At 40.8% G+C, this 20,732-nt stretch overlaps 1 protein-coding gene and 1 long non-coding RNA gene across 2 annotated transcripts in view; both read left to right on the plus strand.

Moving 5' to 3' along the window:
- Positions 1–20,732, plus strand: part of dok4 (docking protein 4) — a 97,095-nt gene that overhangs the window by 50,040 nt on the left and 26,323 nt on the right. The gene's annotated exons all lie outside the window — the stretch shown is intronic.
- On the plus strand, positions 17,598–18,203 carry LOC147817992 (uncharacterized). Its single transcript, XR_015438421.1, has 2 exons — positions 17,598–17,765; positions 17,864–18,203. It is a non-coding gene; the product is annotated as an uncharacterized LOC147817992 (long non-coding RNA).

Below are 20,732 nucleotides of genomic sequence, written 5' to 3' on the forward strand. Positions count from 1 at the left end.
AACTAAATGTAATTTAAGACCTAACATGCGGCTAATGTAAAGCTAGCAGAGCTTGGAGAGTTGGTTATCTGGTTGCTAGGCGCCCGCACGCACGCACACAGGTCAGGAGCTGCCGTTGCCATGGCAATGTGAAAATCTGCCCAGCATTTGGCTTCTACACGGCTTCAAACAACTGCAAATTATGAGAAAACCGTTACTTCTTTTCAAAAACTGAAAAGACTGTGCCAGACACTGAAGCCAGAAGTTTCTACAGTCTCTATTTTATTCAGATATTCCTTAAAATGAGTGAGTAAGCTCAGTGCGAAGACAGAGAGAGATTCTTTTGAAAAAAAAAGACGATTACATTAGGTGTCAATGAGAGTGAGACAGGTATTGCTGCCGGACTCGGCACCCCCGTTTAAATTTTGTGCAGACCCTGCCTGTCAAAGTTACATTTTATGAATCCCAACAACTATGTCTACATTTTCAGAAAGAATTATTTGTCTCCTTTTTACGGGTTGGCCGTGAGCTCGAGTTAAAAATAAAAATAAAGGTTATTTTTTACTGCTTCACGCACTCTAGCCAACTTTCACTCTAACTTTGAAGAAAAAGTGATTTGCATTCCTCCTTAGAGTGCTCCTAGTTTGAAAAGTTTACATGTTATGTAAAAACAGTTCCTGTCTTTTTGAGAGAGCAGAAGTTTTCCTCCATTTTATAGTTTGAATCACATTTCTACGTGCAGGTATGAGAGAGCTGGGTGACTCAAAAAAAAGGTGAAATTTTGTAGAAAAAAGGTGGGTTTCTAAAGAAAATTCCAATGCATTTCTAATGCATTATTTATTCCCAGTTTTTTGGGAATAACTTTGGGAAAAATTGTGAGTGCCTCGGAGCTGAGCACCCGTGTCACTAATTACTGGTAAGACTGAATTCAAATTATATTTCAACTCAATCCCTGTCTCATTCAGTACAGTAAGTAAGCAGTTAAAATCACCATGGCAACCTCTGAGTGCAAGAGGTGGGGGACACAGCTGTTTCAAATCAGCTGATTACAGACTCCTCTGATGTCTGTGTTGTTTATCAAACACTTTACTGATATTTATGTCAAAGTCCAGATACATACTGCTCCAACACCAAATACAAGACGATGATTTATACACATTTCAACAGTTTTCACTGGAAATACGTTTCAGTACAGTTTTAGTCAAGAAATATTCTGCAGTTCATTTCAGTTTGTCTTTCTAATTAACTACACAGACAGACGTAAAAAACAGACAGAAAGACAGACTTGCAGACAGAACGGCAGACTGACAGACAGGAAGGCAGGCAGACATTAAAGTCTCTGTCTGTTCTCAGGTCAGACAGGAAGGCAGGCAGACATTAAAGTCTCTCAGTCTGTTCTCAGGTCAGATTGTACACTGCTCACACAGTCCTTCAAACTGTTGTCAGGTCAGATTTGACTGTATTTACACTGTTCACACACAGTCCTTCAAACTGTTCTCAGGTCAGATTGAACTGTATTTACAAAATTTAAACACTTCCCAACTGAGACCAATTTATGTCTAGTGTAACTGCTAAAAAAAATCAACCCTTTTGCTGTTTAGGAAGCAGTTTATGCTTTGTGGTACTAATGGAAATTATTTCTTCTTTAACAGTTTTAAGGGATTTTATTGAGCAGCAAATAACCATTTCGAGTCCCAATTAGGCCAGAGTCACTGCTGCAATCAATATCATATCAATATAATATGTACTGAAAGAAAATATTAACTTATAAACAGCTTGTTGATATTGTTTGTAATTATTGAGTTCCAATTTCTATTTAAGGAGTACATAAAATCATTAATATCTCAAACACTGTTAAGGCTATAGACATGAAAATGACAGACAGGTGGCCCATTCTGCAGTGCTTCATATAGTCATAAATTGGTGAGATGGCGCCACTGTGTGGCAAGATATCAATAACTATACTTTCTCTTAGATGTTCAGGTTCCTTGCTTTGACCACAATGAAATCCTTTTTTATAAGTCAAAAGCAGTGACGGCAGCAGATTGCAGCAGACTGCAGCAGGACGCAGCAATCACATGCATTTTCTTCAGAAAATGCAGAAGTTTCTAGTAATCCTTATTCTTATTTTTCTTACATATGTTTTTTAGCATGCTTCTGGTCCTACAATTTTAATGTGATTAAAACAAATATAATATCAAATTGTTCAGCGTATTCAGGAGATAGTCCTGCTTGTATTTCTCTTATAGCGGCTATGTACAATTTATTTTATGTGATCTTTTGTATCCAATTGTTTTCCCATAAGAATAAATTGACAGCATATTCAAAGACTATCTCCTCTTTGAATTGCAATAACTTTGGCATACTTTCACTTTCACTTTCATACTTAATTTCATGTTTAAACTGATCAAAGGACTTTCAGCTATTAAGCTTGTAAACGGCTTTTCGCTATCCTGTACAGTTTTTGGTTAATCACAGTTTAATTAATTTAATTAATCGCACAGTAAGTTTCATGCTTTTTTTGGACAGTTTCTGAGTTTATTATGGGTGTGAAATGCATGATAGAGTGGAGAGAAGCGCTTCAACTTGCCTAAAAACTTTAAATCCTTGTGGCCACAAATGTTAATCTAGATACATCATTTCTTCCCATGACAAATTTGTTCTGTTTCATATGTGTGTGTGTGAACATCACAATATAAAATTTACTCTCATTGAAAGGGGGCACCAGTCCTCAAGGAGGACAATAATGAATATATCATTGATTAATGTGATCAATCTCATATCAGAAGCCACGACTTCTCGATTAAATGGATTTCTAGTCTCCACTTCAAAAGAACACAACAGGACGACTGAGTGTAAATAAAGAAGTTTATTAACTAGACTACTATCTACAGAGTAAGTGCAGTGTGTAATAATCATAAAGACGAAATTAATAATGAAATGAACTGTGTGATGAGTTGGCAATGGTGGGAGAGAAAATGTTTGGGCTAAACACCATGGCTATGCAGCTAATGATCACTACGTCTACAAATGAGATTTGGTGATTAAATATTGCTATTATGGACATCAACCCCGTCAAGAGCAGAATGTTAAAACCAGCCTTTTGTGAGTTACGCTGTAGCTTGGCTGGAACCCAGGTGGCTGAGGTAACCCTGGAGACGTGGGATCTAGGTGGATTCTCCTGGAGGCCGTGTCCCGATATCACAGTGACGGATTCTGTCGGTGTCTCAGTGGTTCAGCCAGGGTGGAGTTTGCCAGTAGACTTTCTGTCTCAGGCACTCTTTATCTGAGTCTGTGAAGAGTTTTCTGCTGGTCACTACTCAGGATTGGAATGTGGGTTGCAGTTTATGACTCAGTTGTCTAAAAGGGACAGAGGAAGGGAGGTCGCTGTGTGTGTGTGCGTGTATTCATGAACGGCATAGAGAGGCTAGGATTCACACCTAAGTGATAATCAGTCCTTTTGATTGTACTTTTCTCACATAAGAAACAGTCAAATATCAATAGGCAGAGTCTTATTGTTACAAACTCGAGATTTTGTCTATGCTCTCCAGTTTGCCTGGTGTCCATTCGGTGATCTTCTGGAGCTGACCCTTTGACCCATGGTCTGGTTGAGCATCCCTCTGACATGCTAAAAGCATGGTCTCATTGTGAGAGAAGGGTCCTTTGTCTCTGTTTCCTGTCAATTTGATAGTTTGATGCTGGGAAGAGTAACAAAGTGTCAAATTTGGATCCATAATATTAACTTATTATTAACTTCTGTATGGACACTATAATACTAGCAAGGACTGTACTCTGCTTTCCAAACAACAAACCCTGGATCACCAGTAACATTAAGACCCTCCTCAACCAGAAAAAGGAGGCCTTCAGGGATGGAGACAGGGAGAAGCTCAGGTGTGCGCAACATGAGCTGAAGAGGAGATTAAAGCAGGTGAAGGAGGACTACAAAAAGAAAGTAAAGAGGAAACTCCAGCACATCAACACCAGAGAGGTGTGGAAGGGGATGAGGACCATCACTGGCTATAAAGAGAAGAACAGCCAGGCAACATCAGGTGATGTGGACAAGGCCGATGAGTTCAACCTGTTCTACAACAGGTTTGACACAGCCTCACCTGTTCTCTCTCCCACTCCTTCAACTGCAGCTTCTCCTATGGCATCTCCTCCACAACCTGACACTGCAGCTGCAACTCCTTCCATACTGGGGTCAAGTCTCCTGTCCTTTACAGCGGAGGAGGTGAGGGCGGAGCTCAAGAGGCTACGTCCTGGAAAGGCAACAGGCCCAGATGGTGTGTGTCTTAGGCTGTTAAAAGACTGTGCAGCCCAGCTGGCTGAGCCAGCCCTCAAACAGGGAGGGTCCCGGTCCTGTGGAAAACATCATGTCTTGTTCTGGAACCTAAAGTAGGACGACCAGCTGAGATAAATGACTACAGACCAGTGTCCCTCACATCACACATCATGAAGATCCTGGAGCGGCTGCTTCTCCACCTTCCGAAGCCACAAGTTGAACATGCACTAGATCCCCTACAGTTTGCCTACAAAGAACATATTGGAGTGGATGATGCTGTTCTTTACATGCTCGACCGGGTCCATTCTTACTTGGATGAGCCAGGTAGTTACATGAGGATTATGTTCTATGATTTGTCAAGTGCATTTAACACCATCCAACCACCCATTCTTAAAGACAAGCTGAAGGGGTTGGGGCGGATCCCTGCTTCATGTCTTGGATTGTGGATTACCTGACAAGACGACCACAGTACGTCGGGTTGGGTACACTGTGTCTCAGGGACAGCGATGAGTAGCACTGGGGCTCCACAGGGGACTGTTCTGGCTCCGTTCCTGTTCAACCTGTATACGGTGGACTTTAAATACAACTCTGAGTCCTGCCACATCCAGAAATGCTCAGATGACACAGCTATTGTGGCGCGTATCAGGAATGGGCAGGAAAAGGAGTACAGGGAACTGACGATGGCCTTCAGTGAATGGCGCGACAAGAACTGCCACCTTCTGAACACCTCCAAGACCAAGGAGATGGTCATCGACTTTCAGGGGTCTAGGCCCACCCTTTAGCCGGTCAACATTCGAGAGAAGGACATTGAGGTGGTGCACACTTATAAATACCTAGCTGTTTACCTGGACAGTAAACTGAACTGGTCCCTGAACACGGATGCCATCTACTGGAAGGGGCAGAGCCGGCTCTTTTTCCTCAGGAAGCTCAGGTCCTTTGACGTTTGCAGTGAAATGCTGCACATGTTTTATCAGTCAGTGGTGGCCAGTGTATTCTTTTATGCTGCAGTCTGCTTAGGTGGCAGCATGTTAGACACGAACACAAGGAGACTGGATAAGCTGGTAAAAAAGGCTGGGTCTGTGCTTGTCAGAAGTCTGTACTCACTCAGGACTGTTGTGGAGAGACACATGCAATGTAAGATTGAGGCCATCTTGGACAATACCAACCATCCTCTCCACAACATTCTGGCAGGACAGAGAAGCAGCTACAGCTGCAGCAAACTTCTCATCTCACTGCGCTGCAGAACAGAGAGGTTCAGGAGATCCTTTTTTCTCACTGCCATCAGGCTATACAACACCTCAGCCAAAGGAAATGGACTAATCTAATTATTATTGTTCATTTTTTATTTACTGTTTATTATTATTATTATTATTATTATTAACAATGAGCTAATGGACACATGAATTTCCCCTAGGGGATAAATAAAATATCTATCTATCTATCTATCTATCTATCTATCTATCTATCTATCTATCTATCTATCTATAACTGTGCATGTCTTTACAATGAACTTCTTTAATGGCTTGTGACTGATGCCAGGCCAGGTATGTCTGCTACAAATACAATGTGTCTCCCAAAGTTCAGTTCAGTTCAGTGACTTACAGAATTTGCACTGTGAGCTTTACAGCGATAGGAGTACCATCCAACTGCCCCATTAACTGCAATGCAAATTCAGAGGCGGATTTTTGAAGAGAAACCGAAAAAGCCTTCCCTTTAACTTGCTCCTCTTTCCTTTTTAACTCTAGAAACACCAAAACAAACTGATATCTGCATGATGGTCTTGTGGTGTTCAACCCCTACGCCCGAGGATCTGAAGAACCAGTGGATTAATTTTATTTTTGATGGAAATGTACACGCTCAAACTCTGAAAGTGTTGTACGTGTGTGCTAACCATTTCACCTCGGACTGCTTTCTCAACGAGGGCCAGTACACTGCAGGATTTGCTACAAGTCTCAAGATAAAGCTTGGATCAGTACCGACTGTCCGTGACCCAACTTTGAACTTGGGAGCTGTAAGTTTTACTATTTTATGTTGCTTTACTGTATGTTCACGAGAACCTGTTGTGTGTGTTGTTAGCATGGGAGCTAATGTTGCTAACGTTTTGCCTCATCGATGCGCAGCCGGGTATAGCCGGGTACAGATTGTATGCAATTCTTCTGCTTGGTATCGCTGTGTGACATTGATTATAGCCACCCAGTTAAATGTATTATACTTTAAAGGCGTTTTAGCTGATTGTAAAGTCAAGCCGGTAAAATTCGAACTAAAAATAGGCTCTGTAGTGATTAGCATAGGTGTCCAGGCTTGTTTAGTGCTGTGAAAGTTATTATTGAGAGTCATGCCTTATGATGGCCGTTTTAACGTTTATATCATGTTTACAGATACAGTGCCTGGAGTGAATATCTAGATAAGTGCAGAGTTAAGGGGATATGTCCAAGGGGATAGTCTATAATACACATTTTTTGCATTTTGCACATATAGTGAGCTATTTGCAGTATTTACAAGCTATTGACAACCCAATTTACACATAATTGAGTGCATTTGTTGTTATAATTTTTGCAGTGCTTGCAGCTGTTGCCATAACTACACATTTGAGGAGATGTTGGTGTAACCTCTGTTTCCTCTGTTCAGGCCAGCACATCAAGTGCATCTATACAGCTTCCTGCAACAAGAGATGTTTCATGCCAGACTTGACCCACTGTAGGCACACAGTTATCCTTGAAGACTCTTCAGCCTCACATCAGAATTACAGGTCTGTAGCCATCTGAAGTGCATCTACTTTTGATAAACCTAACAGTCATTTATCAGTCTTGGAATAATGTGCAGGTAAATGAAGCTGTGGTTACTTAGAACTTGTGAGAATGTGTAGGCTAAGGTTTCTGTCAACATTAACATCTTTGATTTTCTCTTTACTGTACCTCCAGACTCTACCTGGCTGCCATGTACTACAATGAAAATGCTGATCGACCACAAGCCCAAACAAAAGAAGGTGAACCAGTGTTCAAGGTCCAATTTCCAAAGGCCATGAAGGGAGAATGCAGAGCTGACTGAGCCGACATTCTATTAGTGTTATATTATTTTATTTTTCAACCAAAAAATGTTTTGTACACATTATATTAAGTATTGCACGTACATGTTATAACAGTTCCACCAACAACAAAATACATTAAAGAAAATGTCAGGAGGTAGTCAGAAACAGACTTTCAATCAATGTTTTGTAAACAAACAACAAAAAAATAAAAAATGTAAACAAAATCTTTTGTGTTTTATCAAACAGGGTATGTGGGTAGGTGGACTTCATATTTGAAAAAAGTCTTTGTTGTGCCGGCACCATACACAGAAGCTGTTTTGGCCATCCCAGAAGGCCTCACTGCACAGTCAAGCGGGCAGAGGAGGAGGAGATCGTATCCAGCTATGTGTCCCACTTCTGTCATTAGATTAGATTAGATTAGATTAACTTTATTTATCCCACAACTGGGAAATTCATTTACCACAGCAGAAAAATAAACAACTATAGAATAAACATCTATGGAAATATATAACAAAAATATACCAAATATACACTAATAAATACAATATACACAATACACACGATATGTACATGAAAAAGTGCAAGTTTGCACATGGTCAGGAAGAGCAGAAGTTGTGGAGTCTGACAGCTGCTGGAATGAAGGACCTGCGGAACCTCTCCTTCTTACAGTGAGGATGTAAAAGCCTGCTCCTGAAGAAGCTACTCAGAGACCCTACAGTGTCATGCAGAGGGTGAGAGTTATTGTTTATGATGGATGTCAGCTTAGCTAACATCCTCCTGTCACCTACTTCTTCAATGGAGTCTAGGGGGCAACCCAGGACAGAGCTCGCTTTCCGGATCAGTTTGTTGAGCCTCTGCCTATCCCTATCCCTGTCAGTGTTGCCCCCTCTCCAGCAGACCACAGCGAAGTAAATGGCTGAGGCCACCACAGAGTCATAGAAGGTCCTGAGGAGAGCCCCACATATCATGGCGCAGTCTAAAACCCACGTGCTGGCCTGTGGCGTCAGGAAACCGCTGGATGCGCAGGACCATGCAGACTGGAATGACAACCCAGATTCTGCAAGCAAGGAAGCCCCAGCACCTGAAGCTCCTATAGGCTAGATACCTGTACCAACTAAAACAACTGGAGAGGGCATTTAGTCTTGCAAACATATATCTATGTTTTGTCTCACAATTTTTTAGATGGATTTAGTGAATCTTACATTTCTTATTATATAATCTTTAGTTTTTTATTATCACTCATTATAAGTGCCTCATTTGATGTAAATAAATGCTTGATCGTTTCTAAAGAAATGACTCCTCTGCATTCATATATTATATCTACACTATCTGCTGATGGAAAAACAAAGAGCAGCTAAACCAGTTTATTTGAGGGTGTGTTACTCCATTTGTGGTGTGTTATTACCATTGTAAAATTATGTGCACTTAAGTAAAACAAGACTGCCTAACATCTTTTATTTAGATTGAAACTATACGTTTTTACAAAGAAGCAAAATGTACTGGTGTATTCCGCTCAACCGTATAGGACCATAGTCAGCGCAGTATATGTTGCAGGCATTCTGGAGGGAGTACACATTTAGGCAGAGTGGCCCCAACCCAGGACGGTCTACCATACATGGTAATTCTTCCTCGATCTCCCGTAGTCGTCTGGTAATCTACAGTGAATTAGAAATGATAAATGCTATGGTTTATTATAATCAAAACAAATTACTGATTAGTCTAGAATGCTACCTGTGGTATCTACAAGCAGCAGATATTTTCAGCTTCTGTGGGCATGGTTGCACAGTTTTCACAGGAGCACCTATCCAAAATATAGAGAACAATGGTAACATTCACCTAAATATAAAGCTTATGAAATTCAAAAACTGACAAGACAGTGGAGCTAAGGTGAGTAAGAATGGCTAAATATCAAGCACATATAACATAGGTAATTTATAACATGTCACTTATTGCCTATAATTTGGAGCTTGAGAACAGTGTAGTGTAGAAAACACTGTACAGCCTCGTCTTTGACTAAAGATTAATTTTGCTAACAGACATGTTTATGCTGAATTACATCAGTGTAAATTCATTGTAATACACAAAATTTACCACATGAAGGAAAATGTTATGACGAGCATCTCTGCTCAAAACATGGAGAAAAATAAAATAAAATAAAAATGATTACTTTGTCAGCATCTATTAAAATATTCTACTAGTCTCAAGATTGAACACCTGTAGCAGTTCTCAGACAAACATTTCCATAGACTGTAAAAGTATGTCTAAGGAGGCATGACAAATAACTACATTACACTATTCACAATAGTGCTTATTTACCAGAGAAAGCTCCCAGTAATGACGAGACAGTAACAGTTAGCATTAGCTACATGTTAGTAACTGTGTGCCGGCACACATCAACAAACTGAAAATGTAATGTCAAGATACACAAAATTGGGACCAAGCATTCAGAAACATCCTGCTGCAGTTGTAGAGTTTGAACTTCTTCAGCAGCCTCTACCTCTGGGGCAGATTCTGGATAAAAGTCGTATGGTTGAACCAAAGCGCTTCTGAACGCCAGGTCGCTGGTCACGGACACCCTAAACATTAGAGCATGGTGGCAGAACCCAAAGCCGCATCTTCTATCGGAAAGGGGCGTGGCCAGGAATAACTCGTTTGCATTTAAAGCTATAGACACAGAAACAGCCTGTTCTGAACAGAGCTGAAAAAGGGGGGTTTACAGGTGTGCTGAAATATAGGATCGGAGTGGATTTTTTAGCAAGAAGCTTCAAAGACTTGCTTTGGGGACCTCTGAGACTTATTCAGACTTGTTGAAAAGGAGCATAGTATGTCCCCTTTAAGTCTACAAACAGGGAGGGTCCCGGTCCTGGGGAAAACATCATGTCTTGTTCTGGTACCTAAAGAAGGACGACTAGCTGAGATAAATGACTACAGATGCCGTCCTTTACATGCTCCACATGGCCCATTCTTACGTGGATGAGCCAGGTGGTTACATGAGGAGTATGTTCTTTGATTTTCCAAGTGCATTTAACACCATCCAACCCAGGGGGTGGATCCCTGCTTCAAGTCCTGGATTGTGGATTACATGACAAAATGACCACAGTACTATGTCAGACTGGGTAACTGTGTCTCAGGGACAGTGATGAGCAGCACTGGGGCTCCACAGGGGACTGTTCTGGCTTCGTTCCTGTTCACCCTGTATACAGCAGACTTTAAATACAACTCTTTAAATACAAGTTTTGCCGCATCCAGAATAGCTATTATTCTGGCGTGTATCAGGAACAGGCAGGAATGGGAGAACAGGGATCTGACCATGGCCTTCACTGAATAGAGCGACAAGAACGGCCTCTTTCTAAACACCTCAAAGACCAAGGAGATGGTCATCGACTTTCGGTCGAGGCCCACCCTTCAGTCCGTCAAGATTAGAAGGAAGGACATTGAGGTGGTGCACACTTACCAAGGTGTGCACCTGGACAGTAAACTGGACTGGTCTCTGAACATGGATGCCATCTACCGGAAGGTGCAGAGCCGGCTCATTTTCCTTAGGAGGCTCAGGTCCATTGACGTCTGCAGTGAAATGCTGCATCTTTCATCAGTCTGTGGTGCCCATTGTCCTTTTTTTTGTGCGCTGGGGAAACAGCATGTCAAGACAAAAACACAAGGAGACTGTACAAGCTGGTCAAAAAGGCTGCATCTGTGCTTCGCGAGGCTGTTAAAAGACTGTGCAGCCCAGCTGGCTGAGGCTCTCCAGACGATCTTCAACTTAAGTCTACAAACAGGGAGGGTCTCGGTCCTGTGGAAAACATCATGTCTTGTTCCAATACCTGAGGTAGGACGACTTGCTCAGATAAATGACTACAGACCAGTGACCCTCATATCACACATAATGAAGACCCTGAAGCAGCTGCTTCTCCGCCTTCTGAGGCCACAGGTTGAATGTGCATCCCCCGACAGTTCACCTACAAGGAACACATTGGAGTGGATGATGCCATCCTTTACATGCTCCATCAGGACCATTTTTCCTCTGGGTGGGTCTCACTCAAGACTGTTGTTTAGAGGTGCAATGTAAGATGGAGGCCAACGTTTCCAATAAGCTACTGGACATCTGAATTTCCCCTAGGGGGATAGATAAAGTATCTATCTATCTGTCGGTGTGGAGAAAACAGTGCCGCAGTGGAGAGACCAGAGTGTACGGTTTTGCTATGTGTGTTATTAACTACAAACTGAGTGCATTCAGTTTGACCCACTCTGTAAATACAATGGCTACAAGTATTGATTGTTTGAGAGAGGGAGAGAGAGAGAGAGAGAGAGAGCGAGCATGAATACAAAGGGAGGTGAGAGGAAGGTTATCTGAGTTAGTCCCTCCGTCCTCGGGGCAGAGAGGACACACACAGCTGAGGTCCTCCTCCAGGCTGTGTAGATAGACTACCACAGTCCTGCCTAATTTATCTCAACAGCAACAACAAAACCAAAGGAGAAAGTCACAGACAGGCAAAGTACCAGTGCACTGTGATTTAAAGTAACCCCAGGTCCACTGATGTAGCGAGAGCTACATGCCCTCATGTCTGCACACAGTGGTCTTCTGTTTGTTTCCTGCTTTAGCCCCCCCCCCCCCAGCATTTCAGTGTGTATCCAGACCCTGAAGAGTTGAATTTTTTCCTGATTTCCAGACTGTGAGATTAGGAGGCTAAACGCTGTGTAGACCAGACAATTGTCTGTTTGATTATGGAGAGAGCTGTACTTAAAGCATGACAGCAGCATCCCAGGAGACTGTTGACATCATTTCTCATGATGGGAAGTTCTGGAGAGATTACATCTCCCTGAATGAAGGAGCTGCAGCCCAGCAACACAGGAAGACTCTCTGTCTCTAACTCTGTCTCTGTCTCTCTGACTGTAATTAAGGCAAAAGCCTGAATATGAAAATAAAAATAAGAAAGAAAAGATTAGAAAGATGTTTTGTCTCTTCTAACTTTCTCTCTGAGTGATCACGTTACAGTACATCCAGCTGAAATCACAGCTCAATCTTTGTCTTTCAATCATGTTTGGTGATTTTGTCAGATCACATCACAGTTATAAAATCAGGGTTCGACCTGAGGTCCAGACATACTAGGTTAAGACCTAGTCTTGTTTTACATTTGGCTGTGTTGAACAAGTTTGAGCATGAAAGCTCATTCTTGACCAATCATTTAACAAAAAAATATCTTAACTTGCTATCTGGTAAATTACTATCATTCTTTACCAAGTTTAGTTTTTTTTTGTTTTGTTTTCAAACTAAAACACCCTTGGTTTGCAGGTACTTTGAATAGTGATGTTAGCCTAGCTTAGCACAGTGATCTTTGGTCTGATCAAGTAGCAGCTTGTGGCCTTCATCAGCGTCATCATAACACATCCAACAGACAACAGTTAAATAAGTATCAGACAGAAAAAAAACATAAAACAACAAATCATATGCAGCTATATACATATCTAATGGAGCTTCTACGAAGACAGATTGGACATATGGCTGTGAAGCTTTGGACCAGTTATTGTCTCAGGCTGCTAGAGAGGTAATGTCTAATAGAGGACATAGGTCACATCATATTTAGTCAATCACCTGGAAAAGTGCAACTAAGGGGTGGTGCTTAGGTTTGTACAGAAGAGGCATTGGCCCAAAATGTGTCCACCCTAAAAACACATCAGATGGGTCAGGACTATGCAGGTAAACAAGCAGGAACAGCTGACAGGTAGCAAACCTCAGATAGCTGACACACAGGAAAACATGAGGAACCAAAAAGGATCTGATGAAAAAGGCAGGTCTAAGTACAGGCCTGGGTGATGAGGGAATTGGGGTTAGGTGTGTGAGTGAGGAGGGAAACTCAGGTGAGCAGGTGAAATTATAGACAGGAAAAAAAACTGGGGGACATCTGGTGGACGGATGGGGACGGCAGGGCCTGAGACAGGGGCTGAGGGATGGCAGACTGACAAAAGTTTGTATGATGAAACAGGTCCTCGCTTACACATCAAACAGATTATGGAGCAACACAATTCATTAATCAGGTGTGTCTGAACACCTGATAAATTCACTATCTGGCTCTTCACTGGTTTCAAACAGCTGCCTCCTCCTCCTACAGTTGAAAACAATGAATGAAAACAGCATCAGTGGCCAAAAAACTAAATTTTAAACCCACCACATCCAGTTTTCTGTGTTCAGTCCAAGGAACCTGAGATGTGTTGTATTTGCCCTGAAGGCATCATTTGTTGTTAGCCTGCTCTGTAGAACCTGAGCTGCCTCATCCAACAATCAGATGCAAATGAGAGCACTTTGTCCTCTCTGCTCATCCTCCTCCTCCTCCACTGCCTCTCCTTCTCTGGTGTTCCTGTGTTTGTGGAGGCAGTGCCATGATCATGAGGCTGCACATTCAGGTCGCTCAGTGAGGACAGATTTGTTTTTGTTTGAGAAACATGTAAAAACTTGAATAATGGTATCAGATACCTGTGTTGAAATGGCTTTAATTCAGAAAAAACTGCATAAAGCCAGGGAAAGTTCTCTGTCTCTAATAAAGCTTGTTTATCTCTGCAGGTGAGGTAAATAAAGGCCACTGCAATTTCTGGTTTGGACCAGACTTTGACACTTTACTGCAAACTTGCTGACAGTTATCACTAAGGTTAGAATCGTTTTGGACTTTTCATTGATTTTTATTTTTATTTCATTTTGACTTTTTGTTTTCATTTTCAGTTTAGTTTGAATTAGTTTTAAAGCAGATTTGCTCTTTTAGTTTAGTTTTTATTAGTTTCAGTGGTAGTTTTTGGGGGGGGGGGTTTGTTACATGGGGAATTTGTCAGGGCCAGATTCAGATAGGTCAGAAAAAGTATTATGTAATAAAAACTGAACAAAACATCAAACCATTTACAAAATGATAACAAAATCAGATCAACAACCATCCACAACAGAGGTGTGTTAGTGCATTTGTGTCATTAAATTAAAGAATCAACTGGACACAACAACAACTTGAATCCTTTAGATGAACCAACTCTATATGTACAGTGAATGATAGTTAAAGTGAACATGAACTGGTCGAATACTGAGAGTGTGAGATACTATGAGACACCAAAACACTAGCTGGTGTATGAAATAAATTGACAAAGACGAAAACTAAAGACGTTTCTCTATAATTTTAGTTTATTTTAGTTTTATAAACACAATACAGTTTCTGGGTTTTTTTGCTTTGGTTATTTTTATTTCAGTTAATGAAAAGGTTTTTTCACATCTAGTTTTTGTTATGTCATTAATTTTAGGTAATGATAATAACCATGATTTTCACGATGTTCCCAGCTCGAGTATGATAGTTAAACTCTGCCCACCTGTCCTTAACATGTTTCTATAATGGACAAATGTGGAGAAAAGTGGTGAAGATCAGAGACGTGTGTGTCTACATTATTAACTGTGGCATGATGAGACCAAATGACTTTTATATCACCAGACGCTCATTATGTCAGATTTGGTGATTATGTTCTTTCAGGACCACAACCTCCATGACATCATCACAGAGGATGTGACAGTGTTTTACATGACAGAGGAAAGACGTTACTAAAAAAGACGTCATTGTTTCTTTTGGACCTTGTTAGGCATCCTGTGCCATGACACAATATCTACAAAGTATTCTGATGTTGTGAGCTAGTCGTTGTGTGTTTTGTGTTAATACATGAACACTGCCCTCGTCAACATCTCCCCCTCTCCCTCCCACACACACACTTTCCAGGTCATTAGTCCAGCTGTTCTCATTATACATACATATATAGGTGTATACATGTATATATATATTTGCAGAGAGACAAATATATATTTACACATTACTGTCCTCCCAGGTAAAACGACAGCATCAGTCATTTCAGCAAGAGCCCAAAACACCATTTTCACATTCAAATGACAAAGCTCCTCGAGCTTCATGGACATAGATTTGTCAGTATATATTAGCCATATCAACGTGGTAAGACAATAATTGTCTGTTTTACTTCCTGCTTAGAGTCATCATAATACTGCCTTTATAGTTATCTGATGAGGTCTGTGCTGTAAATATGCTGATCTAGTAGAGCTTGAATATTTGTTTCTAATGAACGAGTGTACATCTTTGTGATTTTAAAATAATTCAAGTAAACACACACAGATGAACTATTTATGGCTTTTAATTGAATAACAAAAAATTGAAATGAAAGGAAACAAATTATTAATTAAACTAATTGGTGGTGTTACCTTTGGTCATTGAAATTGTTTTTTTGCAGTGTGCAGTCTTTTTGTTCTGTGTCATCTTCACTGAAAATAAAATGTGTCCAAATAATAGACACGTCATTCCTCTCAGGAAGGAGCTCCTCATATTGAAGCTCAGTGTTTATGCTTGTGTCGTCCAGTTTCCAGTAGATGTGACTGTAGTGTAATATTAGTATGCAGTTGTCTTCAGAGTGAGACTGTCATCAAGCATGTGAAATTTAGGGAATACTGGACAAAGTATCATAGGGTTATAACCACTCTCTATATTTCAATTAGGTGGCACTATGAATATTACTAAATATGAGCATGTAGATGTGTTCAGGGCGGGACTCTTATCAAACAGAAAGTTTGGAGATGTTCTATATGTTGTTGAGTTGAGTATAGATAACAGAACAGTAACTTAAAAATGTGTTTCTTTGCGCACAGTGATAAAAGATTTATAGGGGTCAAAAAGTCAGAGGATATAAATGATTTCTTTTTAATTAAAGGTCACATATTATGCAAAATGCACTTTACCATGGTTTTCTAACGGTAAAATGTGTCCCCAGCCTGTCTACAAACCCCCAAAACATGAGAAAAGACCATCCGCTCCATCTTTTGCTTGCTACACCCTTCAGAAAATGTGTGCTCACACAGGCCAATTGGAGATTTTCCTTTGATGGTCACGTAGGGAAATAACACCTCCCCCCGATGGGTGACACTCCCCGAGCTAGGTGTGTGTTCTGCCCACTGAGTCTGACTTGCATTTACTGTCGTTTATGCCTCACATCGCCGGCTCCGGTAAAACTATGTTGAAGGTACAAGCGAAGCAGTTGCTCGGTTGTTGACTGTACAAACCAACAAAGAAGTCTTTTTTACCCCCTACGTCTGAGGATCTGAAGACCCAGTAATTTTGTTTTATTTTATTTTTGATGGAAATGTACACCGCTACAAATGTTGTAGCGGGCTAACCATTTCACTTCGGGCTGCTTTCTCCAGGAGGGCCAGTACAATGCGGGATTCGCTACAATTCTGAACATAAAGCTTGGCTAAGTGCCGACTGTCCGTGACCCAATTCCAAACTTGGGAGCTGTAAGTTTCACCATTTTATGTTCCTTTACTGTATATACATGAGAGCCTGTTACATGTGTTGCTAGAATGCCAGCTAGACAGCACACCACCTGACGTGCATCTACTTTTGATAAACCTAACAGTCATTTACCTGTTGTAAGGTTTAAATAATTCCACTTATAATGTAATATTGCTCTGTGTTTATGTGTCACATTGCTAAAGTTTTTATAAAGAATATAATTGGTTAAAGGTGTCCAGGCTACTGTGCCCTGCAAGGATTTCCTCATTTTCATGTTTAAAATGACGTGATAGCATGGGTGATCAGTTTTTTCTTACTAAATGCACATTGTAGCAATGGCCTATCCATCCACATAGTAGCAGCTACTAAAAGTGCATTAGGCACAAAGCAGTATTCTGAATGATTGCACTTACAGTCTGAGTAACATATGAAAGATGATTGGTGTGCTTACAGTTACAGTGTAAAGCTGTGAGACTATCAGCACTTCATACTTATTGATTTTGAAATGCTGTACTTGATACCACTCAATTAAAGGCTTTTTTAATGAAAAGAAGTGTATTTTCTATGCACTGTAGGAATTTCAAAGAAACTGGAGATCAGCTGGATGAAAAACTGAAAAACGCTAGAAGTGGAAGAGAAGCATAAAGAACCATATATACTGGACCGCAGCTTCCTCAACCACTGGGCCAGAGAGAGTGGCAGAGTGGACCTCGATCCTCAACCATGTCCTAGACATTCATACACATGATGATGATGATCCTCTTTTCCCCAGTGTCAACATCCACTGTGCCAGAAAAGGGAAAAAACTAGATGACTTTCAGCAGGTGTGTTACTAATAAACAGACTAAAACCTCATCACATGGCTCCTGTTATTATAGTGATCAGAAATATTGTAAGAAGGTAACCACATCTAGTGATTCGGTAACTTTTAGTAACTGTCATTAATAATTATTACTCTATTGTATTTTAAAATATATTTTTTATTGTTTTTAGCATCTCATGCCTTCGACAAGCTGGAGAAGGTGCTGACAGACAAAAGGACTCTGAAGGATGTCGCAAAACTGAGCCCCCACCATCAGACTTCACCTGTAAAGGCTTTCCACAGCGTCCTCCTTTGTTTTGCCCTGAAGAATGTTGTCTTCCCATCTCTTGGAATGCTATGCAGGTAAATGAAGCTGTGGTTACTTAGAACTTGTGAGAATGTGTAGGCTAAGATTTCTGTCAATATTAACATCTTTGATTTTCTCTTTACTGTTCTTCCAGGTAGAGTCTCTACCTGGCTGCTATGTACTACAATGAAAACGCTGACCAACCGCAAGCCCAAACAAAATATGAACCACTGTTCAAGGTCCACTTTCCAAAGGCCATGAAGGGAGAATGCACAGCTAAACTAGTTAAGAATGAGCCGACATTCTATAAGTGTTATTTTATTTTTTAACCAAAAAATGTTTTGTACACATTGTATTAAGTATTGCACGTACATGTTATAATAGTTCCACCAACAACAAAATACATTAAAGAAAATGTCAGGAGGTAGTCAGAAACAGACTTTCAGTCATTGTTTTGTAAACAAACAACAAAAAAATAAAAAATGTAAACAAAATCTTTTGTTTTATCAAACAGGGTATGTGGGTAGGTGGACCTCATATTTGAAAAAAGTCTTTGTTGTGCCGGCACCATACACAGAAGCTGTTTTGGCCATCCCAGAGGACCTCACTGCACAGTCAAGCGGGCTGAGGAGGAGGAGATCATATCCAGCTATGTGTCCCACTTTTGTCATTAGATTAGATTAGATTAGATTAGATTAGATTAACTTTATTTATCCCACAACTGCAAATGTCTCATCTCACTGTGCTGCAGAACAGAGAGGTTCAGGAGATCCTCTGTTCCCACTGCCATGAGGCTGCAGAACACGGCTGTCTATCTATCAGAACATTTATTTGGTCATTTTCTGCTTTGTAATTTAACTAGATGAAGGATTTTAGTCCTCAGACATCTGGATTTTCAGTTATCAGAAAAACAAGCTGAGTAAATGTTAGACAGCTCAGCTCCCACCTGATTTTTAACACGAAACTGCTTTTTTCTCTGATCACTCAGTATCTCAGTAATTGGTCCTGTCTTCATCATCTTGTGTGGACTGATGATGCTTCTGTCAACACTGTTACTCAAGGATGTGCAACAGATTGTGGTCGAACACATGTGACAAAATAGTTATGGGACATTGCGTTGACTTTTCACACCTTGATTTTAGTGAAACACCCAGATGATCACTCAGAATCATTATCTTGCTGGCTGTTAGTGCTGACCTTGTCTTCTATGGTCAAAGTCACTGACAAAAATATCACCTGGAGGATTACAGAGCCACTGCTGCTGAAAGAAATCATATGCTGCCATTAGTGAGGAGGTATTATGACAGCAGAGCAGTGCAGCAGAGGTTAATTAAGCAGGTAATATAAGACCGGATCAAACTTTAATGATGCCTGTGGGGACAGAGAAGGACACAGCATTCTCAAAGGCTCTGCAGCAGCAGGTTGATGTGCCGTTCTCACAGCTGATTGTCCTGCTGGGAGAAGCAGCGTCTGATGTGATAGGAATAGGTCATGCTCGTTTGTGCAGCTCGCCTGAACCCCAGTGTTCTGTGTGATTGAGAGACCTGGTGCTAATGAGGAGGGAGATGGTTTTGTGTGCTTCACCAACTACTGTGTAGTTGAAGGCAGCCCAATCAGACATGAATGACAGTGTGCAGTTGTTGGTGGTCACCAGTGACGGCTCCTCTGATGATTGTGTCCCACTGACGCACTAACAGCAGTGAAACAGAAGTTAAGTTCACACATGCTCAGCACCTTTTTATATCACTGTGATATGTCTGAGCCACTTGTTTTTAAATGTCATCGGTTCTTAATATATCCATATGTAGCTTCATATGTATTCATTCACTTCCAGTCACAAACCTCAGTGTATTTACCTTTTCACAACCCCAAATTTTAACCCAGTCCTTTCAGTAAAGACAGATGCCACTTTTGCTTCACATCATGCCTCCTAAAGCCAAGCAGGTTGAAAAAGATGACAATAAAGAAGACTAGCAGTCCACTGGCATTAGCCAGATTAACATGGTAACTATTTTACGGAGCATCGCCAGTCCGTATCATCTGCCCTCTCTACCGAGTTCCAATCAGAGTTTGAATCTCTCAAAACCAAATTAGATACAGTGAAGGCCACAGTGACTGATTACGGTGAGCCTATTGTAAGTCTGGAGGCCAACGGCAACCTAACTGAGGAACGCATCAAGACACTCGAGGATTCGTACTCCACTCTAACACAGGCTTATGCTTAGCTCAAGGCTAATAACATAGATCTGGAAGGACGAAGCCAATGAAAAAATTTTAGGATTGTCGGTCTCCCACAGTCTAATGAGGGTCCCTGGCCTACAACCTTTTTCTCCTAGGTATTAGTGGAGATATTTGGTGACCAAGTGCTGCAATCCCTTCCTGATCTGATTAGTTTTATCATTGCAATTACTATTACCATGTTTTTGTCTGAATATACTGAAGGAAGGCAAAGTGAACATTTTTGTGCAATGCTAATGCTCTACCTAAGTAGTTTTGTTGTTCCTCATTTGCCTAATGTTAAGGAAGCACTGACATACAAATATTTTATTTTATTTTTCTACTATTACTGTCTGCACTACATGGTTTACACTATGACTAGCGGGAACCTTGACCAAAATGGATTAGTGAGTATGGAAAAAATGGATGGCATTTCATGCATTTTTGGTTTAATAACACAGTGGGTTCGATTTTTGCATTTGTTTGTCGATTTTTATCTATTTGTTAACCCTGGCTCGACAACAGGGGCGAGACATGTCCCTCCTGGGCCCAAACGGAATTATTATCATGAAAACTCTCCCTTCAGTCTCTCCTTACTGCACAACTTCCCCATCAAAATTCATAATATTTCCCAAAACCCACTTTTTCCACCTCCTCCAAGCCAGGCATTTGATTACAGTTTTTCTCGGTCGCTTTGGTAAATTTCTCGAATCATCCTCGACATTTGCAAAACAGTAAGTGAATTTCTCAAAACAATTCTACAAATAGCAAAACACCATGGATTACCTGCAAAAGCCAGTCTCTTG

The sequence above is a fragment of the Seriola lalandi genome, unplaced genomic scaffold (genome assembly GCF_002814215.2).
Source record: "Seriola lalandi dorsalis isolate HSWRI2012SDOR001 ecotype SW California unplaced genomic scaffold, Sedor1 jcf7180002054784, whole genome shotgun sequence".
Lineage (NCBI taxonomy): Eukaryota > Metazoa > Chordata > Actinopteri > Carangiformes > Carangidae > Seriola > Seriola lalandi.